The sequence below is a fragment of the Acinonyx jubatus genome, chromosome E3 (assembly GCF_027475565.1).
Source record: "Acinonyx jubatus isolate Ajub_Pintada_27869175 chromosome E3, VMU_Ajub_asm_v1.0, whole genome shotgun sequence".
Classification (NCBI taxonomy): Eukaryota; Metazoa; Chordata; class Mammalia; order Carnivora; family Felidae; genus Acinonyx; species Acinonyx jubatus.
This window is the reverse complement of record NC_069398.1, coordinates 37,470,067-37,481,951: the sequence shown is the minus strand read 5'-3', so window position 1 is coordinate 37,481,951 and position 11,885 is coordinate 37,470,067. Positions and strand designations below refer to the sequence as shown.

Below are 11,885 nucleotides of genomic sequence, written 5' to 3'. Positions count from 1 at the left end.
TCCCCACGGCTGAGCCGGGTCCTGGTCGCTGCTGGCCCATCCCTGAGGAGGGACACGAGGCGCGGGCCGGACCTGAGGCAGAGAGGGCAGCTCAGCCTCGCCCCCGACTCCCTGCCACAGGCCAGCATCGCCGTCTTCCCTGTCCACGGGGCCCGCCAGCTCCCACGTGGCATGCCACATCACTGACTCACGCCCCGCTGTGTCTTCTCCGGAGGAATGAGCCCAAAGCCCTTCGTGCCTCCATCCACATACACTCTCTGGCCCCTTTGACACAGCAGACGCTTCCCGGATGTGTGCCCGTGCTGGAGCACAGCTGGGAATGGGCCACAAGGAGCCACAAGCGAGGACCATCCCCATGTCTCCAGAGCTGACAGTCCAGAGGAGAGATCGCTCAGCAAAGGGGGCACGCAATGAGATTCACACAAGTGGGCAGGGGAGGAAGGGCCTCGGTCAGGGAGGCTCCTTTCCCACAGGTCAGGGAGGCCTTCCTGGAGGAGGCCACATCCAAGCAGGTGCTGGGAGGGTCCAGAGGGCGATGGCAAGGGACGCGGCCAGAGAGGGCAGGGCCAGGAGTGATTCAGAAGGGCCAGGGTAGGAGGACAGGGGAGGGGTCCAGCAAGGCCTCCTGTGTCCTATGGGAGAGGGGGATGGGAAGTGTCTTAGTGACATGGGTGGCCTGGCGTGCTAGGTAGATCAAAGGGTGCACACAATGGTTTGGAGAGGACAGGACCAACAGGGAAACCAGCCAGCTGACTCTTGGTGAAATTGGGGTGGGGTGGGGAGGGATTCAGTGGTGTGGACAGGAAGGAGGAGGGAGGGTGACGGGGGGGGGGATCTAGGACTGGCTCTTAGGAACAGGAAGAACAGAGAGTCGAGGGTGATACCCCAGCCTTGAGGCTGGGCGGCTGGCAGCTGGGGGTGCTCACTGTGGATGCTGGGGTCTGCAGGGCGGGTCTGGGGATCAGGGGCAGCTGGGGGTCCAGTTTGGGGTCCTGGGTGCCACGAGACGCCGCTGGAGGTGTATCTGCAGCCCCCGGGATGGAGGAGCAGAGTGAGGCACACGTGCAAAGGCCACGGAATTGGTTACAAAGGCGGGTTTTACGTCACGTATTTTTACGACAACAAAAACGGTACAAAAGCCCCAAAGCCTGGCCAGAATGGTTGCTCACAACCATTACCTGTGACTTGAGTAAACCAGCCCCGCCGAGCTGTGCCGACAGCTCAGAGCGTGGAGCCTGCTTCAGATTCTGGGTCTCCCTCTCTCTCTGTTCCTCCCCTGCTCATGCTCTCTCTCTCTCTTTCTGTCTCTCTCAAAAATAAACACTTAAAAAATTTTTAAAAACATTTTTTTTTCTAAATGGGAAAAGAAAAATGTTATCAGTAAGCGTGACTCAAGGAAAGGTAAGTAACCTTAGTAAATAAAGCAGTCACCAACACCAATTAGAAAAACACGGAAACCTGTAAGGCTGGTTGGCCAAGGAAGGCCAGAGACCAGTGACTCATGGAAGAGGGACTGAGATCAGGGATAAACAGAGGGGAAACTGAGGCCCACCCAGGGTAAGATAGAGAGTGTGGGCGCGGGGAGACAGGGCAGGGCCCAGGGGACAAGGGGCGGGGGATGTGCTTCCCTATCAGGGTCATGCAGGGTGAGGGGGTGTGACCCAAGGGTTTGGGGAGCAGATCCTAACCCCGCGGCCCCTGAGGCACTCTCCTGCCCAGGGGGAGATGGTGCTCGGACTCTGCCATCGCTCAGGGCGCGTGGCCCCCCTGGGATTTCACAGCATCTGTGGCGGGACTGAATTGTGTCCCCCCAGTCCACACGTTCAATCCCAGACCTCCCCCCCCCCCCCCCCCCCCCGCCCCGTGTGAGTGTCTTTGGAGGAAGGGCTGTCAGGAGGTAATTAAGGTTAAGAGAGGTGGGACCCTGACCCTGATAAGAGGAGAGAGATCACTGTCTCTTTCCTCCCTGCGAATAGGGAACCGCACCCTGAGCTCGGACTTCTCGCCCCGGGGAACTGTGAGGAATGACTGGCGATTGCTCAAGCCCCAGGCTGCAGGTTTTGTTGTGACGGCAGGCCGGCTGGGACTCCGTTTGCACCCCTGCCTGCGTCCAGTCCAGCCTGTGGTGGCAGAGCGAGGGGGCTGGGTGCCTGCCCCGGGGTGGGGGTGGGGGGAGGAGCCTGCAGGGGACCCCCCCCCCCCGGGGCAGGGGCAGGGCAGAGTTTTATTCAGGTCCACAGTTTGGGTGCTTAGTAAACGGCCAGAGACTTAGGACAGGCCTGCCACATGAATGAATGAATGCATGAATGAACAGCGACAGGTTCTCAGGAAGGAGAGGGCTACCTGAGGGGCTCAGAGCTTAGGGAGTCAGCGGATGTGTTACCCGTGGAGCAGGCTCCCAGGGCCAGGCGGGACGAACCAGGAAGCAGATGGTTCTGTGAAAGCCAGATGACTGAGGCTGTGAGCCGGGCGTGGGAGACCCCTGAATGGCTTGGGACAGACGTCCTGGTTGGAGTGGGGATGTGTGTGTGTGTGTGTGTGGGGGGGGGAAACCCGGCCGCTGCCTCACGTTCTGGGGGTCTGGGTAGACCACAAGGCATAGGGCAGAGTTCTAGAGCCACGGCTCGGCTCCCTTGACTGGCTGGGACTCCCTGGGAAGGTCATGATCATGACCTTCGCAGAGGCCCCGAGGTCACTCGTGCTGGAGTCTGCTGCAGATCCCTTTCTTACTCTGGGCTCCCCTCGAAACCGGCCGGTGACAGATGCACTGTTGCTCGATAACTGGGTCGGAGCAGAATCCCCTGGTGGGGCGGATACGGCCTCCAAACATGCCTCTTTTTTGGTGACAGGAGGGACAACGTGTAAGTTGTCCTTCATCTTGGAAGGGATGTCTCAGTGCCTCCAAAGCACCACACCCTAAACGCCTCCCCAGTGAGTCACGCCCCCGGCAGGTGTGTGTCTTACCAGGTACTTGCGCCTTCTGGCCGACGACCGCGATGTCATCAGTGTGCAGGACCGGCGGGACGCCGTGCAGGATGGCTAGGTGACCACGGGCGACCCCCGGGTGCACGTCCTTCCCTGTGAGTGCCGCCTGCTTCGCTCCTGATGCTACTCGGAAAGAACACATTCACCAGATCGACAGCCACGCGCCCGGGGCCCAGGGCTGTCGATCTGTCCTCGCAAAGATGCCGGCACAGCATCTGCCGTTGAAGTTACCAAATATCCACCAGGACCCGTGTGGTTTTTGCAGGGACTGTGCTGGTGAGTTCAGCGGGGACAGGAGTGGGCCACCTCCCCGTATCATCCAAGCCTTTGCCATTCCCCTGGGGCTGCCCGTTGCCTCTGATTCATAGACTCAGACGGGAGCTGAGGGCATTTCTAAGGGTTTCTACTAGGCCTTTCCCACCGTGATGGTCCCAGCAGGCACTGGAGAGCTTCCTCTGGGAAAACGAGGCTCGCGGGTCTCTCCTCCTTCCGGGTTCTGGACGGAGGCGGCCTGGGTCACCGGCTGACCCTGATACACAGCAGTACACGGTCAGCGTCTGGCAACAACACTTGGTCTTCACCGAGTTAACTTCTGTGTTGTGTTTCTATTGACAACAAGTGACCCTGGGCTTCCGTCTCTGCTGCCGATTTACAGCTTTTGTTTCTGGCCCAGGTCTTACCGAAACACCTGATCAGATTGAAAGAGACCGCGTGGAGGGCGGGGGAGGGTGTGGGGCGCTGGGTCAGGCCCTACAGGACCAGCTGTCCCGCTCTCTGCCGCCCCCTGCGGGCCACGTCCTGTGGGTCCCGCGGCCTCACTTGGGCTGGTCTGTTGTTCAGGTTTGGGGGCGCCAACGGACTGCCCCCTCTGCACCGGGCGCCTCCGCCCACGCCCCCGGGGGTCCAGAGACGAACCGGGGACGCGGCCGTGCCCTCCGAGGGCTCCCGGGGGGACAGCAGTGCAGCTGCTCCTGGGCCGGACTCAGCCAGGAGCCAGTGGGGACCCCTCCCAGGGCACCGGGGCCTCAGCCCGGAGCTGTGCCTGCAGGCGGGCTGTGGAGTGTTGGGACACGGCGACAAGCTTCCGGGAGGACCACCTAACGTCCATGCCCTGACCTCAGCACCCTGACCTGTTTCATCCTGACCTCCACACCCTGATCGCAGAGTCCCAACCTGTGCGCCCTGACCTCTGCTCCCTGACCTGCATACCCTGACCTCCACGCTCTGACCTCGTCGCCCTGACCTCTGCACCCTGACCTGCGCACCTTCACCTCCACGCCCTGACCTCCGCTGCGTGACCTTGGCGCGCTAAGCTGCGCACCTGACCCGGGCTCCCTGAGCTGTTCCGACTTAACACGACGGGCCTGCAGTACCTCCTTACGGCCACACGGGGGCGTAGGGCCGCGCGCCCCGGGGCGGAGGAGCGTGGCCAGCGCGGCCGGCGGCGGGACCCGATCCCCGGACACCTGGGCGCTGCGCCCCCAGGGGCTGGATTCTGCCGTCGCCGACTCCAGCTTCTCCGTGGAGCCTGAGGGGCTACAGAGACCGCTCACGTTGGTGTGCAGGTGTGCCCACCCCCAGAGAGGCGTTTGGGGGTGCGGGTGGCGGAGGCCGCGCCCTCTCCGTCTGTTAGGTTTCAGTCCCCACAGTCGGAGACCAGGGGCATCTGTCGTTTGCTCGCTGCATACTCCCAATGCCGGGGACAGCGCCCGACAGCCCATTCGCTGAAATGTCTGCACCGAGCCGGCGGAGTCAACCAACCGGGGACACGAAGTGGGAAACGAGGTAGGTTACCGAGCCCCACCTTTGCAGTCGGTTCCTCCAGACACCCGCGGTCTCGAGGTTTGCTGCTGGGACAGCCGCACGTGGCCTCTGGCATTGCAGGATTCCCCCCTGCCAGGAAGGGGGGTGAATCAGGGCCCAGAGGAAAACACCAAAGGTCCCTGCTCCTCGCGCTGGGTTTTAAGTCCCGACTTCGTGTTTCTGAATGGTGTTAAATGCGCCCAGACATCCCCACCTTCCTTCGCTATGCGCCCCCCGTGGGACTGTGCTACAACAGGTGCTGGGGCCGGGGGTCTTGCAGCCTGCCCCCCCCCCCCCCCAACCTGTCCTGACCTAGGTGTTTGCTGTGGCTCCTCGTCTTGGATCAAGTTCCCTCCGAGCAGAGCTCCAGTCGCCGGCATTCGGCTTCCGAAGATTCCTCCTCTCTCGGAACACGCCGCCTTTGGGGCCTGGCTACCTGCTCTGAACACCTGCCTCGTTGCTTCCTCTTCTCCCGTTTCCATGAGCCAGGCTCTTGCTCTCTGTGCAAGAATCTTCTCTGGGCTATCTGCCCCTGGGAGCCAACACTGGGGCCGGGGCACAGGTCCGCCTGACCGCACCACGCATGGCTAAATGGCTTTCCACCCCTGCTGGTGCCCAGCACACGGTTTGAACGGTGCCCCACAAAGGCACGTCTGCTTCCTCCTCTCTGGGAGTTACATCGCCGCAAACTGCGTGCCTAAGGGTCTGGATGATGTGCTGGGCCCTACACGCAGACACGCCCTGGGGACACATGGAGGGATTGCAGCCCGGCTGTCCCTCACCGGCCCCAGGGCTCTGCCGCCTTTATTTCAGTCGCTTTGTAGCTTTTCTCTTTTTCAAACTTTAGTGAGGTGTGATTCAGTCTTTAGGGGCGGGGCTCCTGCCTTCCGCCTGCGCCTCTGTCACCGGGGAGCCCCCCAGCCTCCGCAGGACACGCTCTCTTGCTCCTGGGCTGTCCCCAGGTTAGGCTGTCTTACTCTCCCTGACTGCCGTGGCCAAGCACCACAGCCGGGTGGCCTAGAACAACAGAAATTTACTTTTTCATGGTCCTGGCGCTCCCAGGGAGAGTCCTTCGCAGGCTCACCCCGCTTCTGGAGGCCCCCGCGCTCCCTGGCCTGCGGACACATCACTCCTGTGCCTCTGTCTCCTCCTCTCTCCTAGGGACACTAGTCATTGCAGTCAGGGCCCACCCTCCTCCAGTCTGACCTTGACCTAGTGACATCTGCAAATACCCTGGTTTTTGAATAGGACCGCATTTCGAGCTTCCGAGTGGACATGATTTGGAGAGGACACCATTCCAAACCCTGTGCGTCCGGGAATGGGACTGGGGAGCCCCTGTGCACCTGTTCCCCAGCGGGAGGAGGCCGCACCACCAGTATCCTTTCCTGAAGTCTCCTTTCTGCTTCAGGTGGCTGGAGTCGGCCCAGAGTGTCACTGACCCAGGTCCGGGCTGAGCCCACGGGGACGGGCGTGATGTGGGATGGCACACAGCAAGCAGGGTGTGGGATGGGCGAGGGTCCGGCATTGGTGCCGCCTCCCAGCGGGTACAGAACACCCACGTGGGAGCCAGGAGACCCCTGGACGCCTGCATCCACGCCTCTTCCTGCGGGCCGGGGCCCCTGGCTGTGCGGTCAGGGCGTCACAGGCTCCCATTCCTCCCCTGTGCCCCACACCTGCAGCATCAGTCGCAGCCGTGGATGTGTCCCGGGGACGTGCTGGGTGTCCTCGTGGATGCCAGACTGTCCTCCCCTTCCTTCCTCTCCCCGGGGCGGGGGAGGGCCAGGCAGACCCCGCACGGTCGCGCTCTCACATAAGCCAGATGCGGAGGCCCGCTCCTGCCACCTTCTCCCTGTGACGACTCCGAGAGGCCACTGTGTCACCGCCGCCAGCTCCGGCCGCCTGGCCTCCTCCCTCTTGCCTTGAGCCCATCTCAGACCTCCTTCTTCTTCTAAGAGATTTTTGAAATCTCTTCCTTACTTACTTACTTACTCTTACTTACTCTTTACTTCTTAGGGCATCGTGAGGTCCGTAAGAATACTGTGCACGGGAGGTCCAGTTGCCACAGGCACAGATGTCCTCACTTCCAGCGTCTGTCATTAGAGTGCTACGATTGTTACTGCCCGCGGACACCGTGGAGACCATCTTACCGGGCGCACAGCGCTGTTCACCCGGGGGCCCTGACAACGTCGAAGGGACGCGTCTAGCACCACACCCCACCTTCCAATGACATTCCCCAGCACGCGGGCTCCCGTCCGGCCCCGGCAGCCCTCGGGGATGGCTGCACGCAGACCGTCCTGTACAGAAGGTCCCCTTCCAGGCCCTCCTCCCACTTTGTATACCAATGGCACCTGTAACTTGCAACAGCAGTTTTGTTTTTTTTTTTTTTTCTCTAGTAAAACAAAAAGCTGGAGGGGCTCCTGGGCGGCTCAGTCACTTAAGGGTCCAACTTCGGCTCAGGTCATGATCTTACAGCTCGTGAGTTCGAGCCCCGCGTGAGGCTCTGGGCCCACAGCTCAGAGCCTGGAACCGGCTTCGGATTCTGTGTCTCCCTCTCTCTGTGCCCCTCCCCCACCCATACTCCGTGTCTCTGTCTCTCACTCAAAAGTAAATAAACATTAAAGTCACAGCAACAACAACAACAACAAAGTACCTGGGGAAAAAAGCAGATTAAAGCCACACCGAGATCCTATCATCTAGAAAGCAGACTGGCAAAAATGAAAAGCCCAAGCGTGCCAAGTTCAGTCGAGGCTGGCTCAGCGGGGTCTCGCGGTAGGGCAGCCGCCTGGGGACACGTTACCCAGTAAACCTGGGGAGGTGCAGCCCTGGGTGGAGACGCTCTCGCCCCGGTCCCCCCAGGAGACGGGCAAGGCCCAGCAGCAGCGGGGGAGCATCAGTGCTGGACCAGACCGGGGACGCAGAACAGGGAGGCGGCACCCACGGCTGCTCAGCGTCAGGGACGGGGACTTGCCCACATCCAGCAAATGCAAAGACGCAAGTCAGAAAGGCATATGCAGCTGCATGATGCCAAAACCAAAGTGTGCTATTTGGGGGGCTCTGTGGGGAATAAAACTCTAAAGAAAAGCAGCAGAAGTCAGGATTGGGGGACTCCAACCAGACGTCCCCAAGGTGAGGTGTTTCTGAATCTGTGTGAGCCTTGTGTGGGGGTGGGGAGACCTGTGCAGGCCCCACTCAGGGTCCAGTGTCCCTGACCGTCTGTCCCCTCCTCACCTCCAGCCTCGGGGCTGTGTGGGCAGAGAGGGCCCTTGGGGCCAATTCGGTCCATGGGGGACCTCAGCCTCCCATTCCAGGCCCTGGGCTCCAGACCCAAGCAGGGCGAGGACACCAGGTCGGTGTTTGTCTCCTGTCCCTCTCGTCTCCAAAATACGAGGTCCGTGTCAGGTGGCTGAGACTATGACCACGGCCAGCTGACAAAGGTGACCCACACCAGCCGGCACCCAAGTTCAACATCAGGCTGTCTGTTTTGGGCCCATGGCCCCGCCCTGCTGAACCCTGGGGCCTGTGTGAGGCTCTCCCAACACCACCTGCTCTAGGGCTCCCAAGCCTTTCCTGTCCAGGGTCCCCCTCGTGGTCCCCGCCAGGCAGGACCTGTGCTTGTCACTAGATCTCCCACACCTGGAGGAGCAGCCACGGAGGAAAGCCCAGGCTCAGAGAGGTTGGAGATTTGCTCCGGGTCCCACGGCATTAGTTTCTGAGGCTGGGCGAGCGCCTCTCCCGGGATCTGCCGGCCTGCACCCCTAGCAGCCTCCTCGACTGAGTGCACGTGTGGCCAGGAGGCTGGAGGCCTGGAGTGGAAGAGGCTTCCTGCCTGGACTTCTCTTCCCTCTTCCCCTCCCCCCTGGACACAGCGCCAGGGGTCTGGTCGGGGGTGGGGGGCTAGCCCCCGCGTCACCCAAACCGCGGTACATCACTGCCTCCATTGTCTGTACTTTTCTGTCTATGAGACAGGATGCTGGCTTCCCATTTCTGGAAGATAAGTGTTTACAATCCCAGGTCTTAACGAAACACCTGATCAGATTGAAAGAGACCACGTGGAGGCAGGAATGGGGCGGGGGAGGGTGTGGGGCGCTGGGTCAGGCCCTACAGGACCAGCCGTCCTGCTCTCTGCCGCCCCCTGCGGGCCGCGTCCTGTGGGTCCCGCGCTCTCACTTGGGCTGGTCTGTTGTTCAGGTTTGGGGGCGCCAACGGACTGCCCCCTCTGCACCGGGCGCCTCCGCCCACGCCCCCGGGGGTCCAGAGACGAACCGGGGACGCGGCCATGCCCTCCGAGGGCTCCCAGGGGGACAGCAGTGCAGCTGCCCCTGGGCCGGGCTCAGCGGGGAGCTAGTGGGGACCCCTCCCAGGGCACCGGGGCCTCAGCCCGGAGCTGTGCCTGCAGGCGGGCTGTGGAGTGTTGGAACAGGGGGACAGATTTCAGCAGGGACACTTGGACAGTGACAGGTCCTGGGGATGCTCACGGCCCCGCAGATGGAGGGATGCACCCATGTCCCCTCCCTCTCTGGGGCATCCGGAGGCTGGCCACCGAGGGGAAGGCCAGCAGACAGAAGGCACAAATGTGGGCCGGCGGCCTGGTTTCCCTTTCTCGCTCTCTCTTCTCCAGGGGCCCGGGGGAGGCGACAGGTACCAGCAGCAGCCCAGCTGTGGGCATTTGGCCCAGGCCTCCTGTCGTGACCAGTCACCATCCCAGAGGCCACCGTGGGCTCAGGGGCGCAGGGCAGGGCCTTCTCCATCGCGGGGTCCTCCCCCCAAGCCCACAACGCCTTTCTTTGCTGGTGGGTGGGGAGACGTGCGAGTCCACCGTGGCCCTGTGGCGTCCCCCCCCAAACGAGTCATGCACCCCCACCCTGTGGAAAGCAGGCTCGGCCACAAGGCCTGTCCAGGCCACAGGGAGGAACGGAAGTAAGGCCCGTGGCCTGGGAGCGGAAGCTTTCAGAGCAGCTCCCACTTACCTTCCTGCAGCCGCGGGATGAGGCTGTCAGCGGCAACTTCTGGAGGGAGGGCACGCGGGGGCTGGCAGGCCTCCAACATGTCCTCTGCCCGCTGGCCAGCCCTTTCCTTCAGTCTCCAGGGACAGCTGGCCTTGGCCGAGCCCCTACCCTGTGACTGTGGCCGCCCATGGCCTCCCCTGCTGGATCCTGTCTCCCCTCCCTCCCCATCCGGCACTGGCTCCCAGGCACTTCCTGCGTGCTGACTCCCCCTGGGAGCGGGCTTCCCCAAGCCCGGCGGCACCTGCAGCGGCCCCGGGTCCCCCAGCACTGACAAAGGGCACGTGCAGTGGCCCAGCGGTACCCGGGGAGCCGGCCGGTGTGCAGCCGTGGCCATGAGACGTCAGCTGTTCGAGAGATCGGGGACGACAGGGACTGTGGGGCCAAGGTGCGTGGCACCATCACTAAGCCCGTGGAGGCTCTAGGAAAAGACAACGAAAAGCTGAGGGTGATTAACCGGCGATCGCGGGCTGGCCGTGACGGCAGGTGGCGCTCGGTGCCCAGGGGGGCGAAGGAAGCTGGCTCCAGCAGAGTGGGCACCCCCTTGGGCACAGCCGCTGGCCGAGGCAGGTCCTGCACGTGGGACGTGACATCTGGGCAGGTGACCGAGTGCAGGGTGGCCCCCCTGTCGCCCAGCCCACACCCTCTGCGGGTTCAGACCCCGGGATTATCTACCCCGGGATGCGAGGGCCCAGGAGACGGTGCTAGAAACTCAGCAGAGCCCGTGGTCCACGGGGCGGCTCGGGGGACACACGGTTCACCAAAGCCCTGGGGTTTGTGCTGGGCCCTGGCATCGTGAGACACAGCGTGGGGCTCTCCTCTGCCTGCCGGGCGGCCGGTGAGAGACGCTGTCCCCCGACAGGCTTGCCGGTGGCACCAGGCCCATGGACCCGCCTACAGTCATTTGGCTGCTCTCCAAAACGAGAACAGACATAGCCGGCGCTTGGCGCCAACCCACGTGGGTTCCTGGGCCTGTGGGAACGAGGGCAGTATGTCCGTGGCACAGAGGACACTCTGTGTGAGGACGAGGGCCCCCTCCAGGACACAGGGCACATCCTCATCAATGACCTTCCTATGGGCCGCGTGCCCACAAGCTGGATCAATGGATCTGAGAGCAGGGACGGCCCAGGCTGCCGGATCTGCCGTGATCCGGGCGGGAACCCGGGTTTCCCGTCCCCGCGCCTGGTCCCAGAGGACATGTCAAGACTCCTGCTGGGCAGCTACAGCTGCGCCTCGTCTCCTCGGGCTCCTGTACCAAGGCGCTGACCGGCAAGAAGCAGAGACCCCATCCGCCCGTCCTGGCAGCACGTGTCAGTGTCCTGTGGCCACCGCACAAACTGCCATAGACTGGGGTGCCTAGGGCAACAGAACTTTATTCTTGGCGTTGTGGAGGCCGGAAGGCAGAAGCCAGGGGTCAGCGGGCTGGCTCCTTCTGGGAGGCTCAGAGGGAACTCTGTTCCAGGCCTCTCCCGGCTTCTGTCTGGCTTTCAGAGCAGGATTCCAAGCTCTGCCATCACACGGTCATCCTGTGCCCGTGTCCAGGGCTTCCTCCTCTTCCTGTGAGGACAAAGTCATACGGGATCGGGGCTCACGCCCATGACCTCAACCAAACTTGATCACATCTGCAACACGTGTTTCCTTTTTTTTTTTTTTTGAAATTTATCGTCCAACTGGTTTCCATGCAAGACCCAGCGCTCATCCCAACAGGTGCCCTCGTCAGTACCCATCACCCACCCTCCCCTCCCTCCCACCCCTTATCAACCCTCAATTTGTTCTCAGTTTTTAAGAGTCTCTTATGCTTTGGCTCTCTCCCACTCTAACCTCTTTTTTTTCTTTTTTTTTCCCTTCCCCTCCCCCATGGGTTCCTGTTAAGTTTCTCAGGATCCACATAAGAGTGAAACCATATGGTATCTGTCTTTCTCTGTATGGCTTATTTCACTTAGCATCACACTCTCCAGTTCCATCCACGTTGCTACAAATGGCCAGATTTCATTCTTTCTCATTGCCACGTAGTATTCCATTGTGTACATAAACCACAACTTCTTTATCCATTCATCAGTTGATGGACATGTAGGCTCTTTCCATAATTTGGCT

The 11,885-nt window shown here is 61.8% G+C and overlaps 1 long non-coding RNA gene across 1 annotated transcript; it reads left to right on the top strand.

Annotated features, from left to right (window-relative positions):
* Positions 1-2,249: 2,249 nt before the first annotated feature.
* On the top strand, positions 2,250-7,414 carry LOC113594977 (uncharacterized). The gene is made up of 3 exons (XR_003415455.2): positions 2,250-4,770; positions 5,950-6,196; positions 6,802-7,414. It is a non-coding gene; the product is annotated as an uncharacterized LOC113594977 (long non-coding RNA).
* Positions 7,415-11,885: the final 4,471 nt, after the last annotated feature.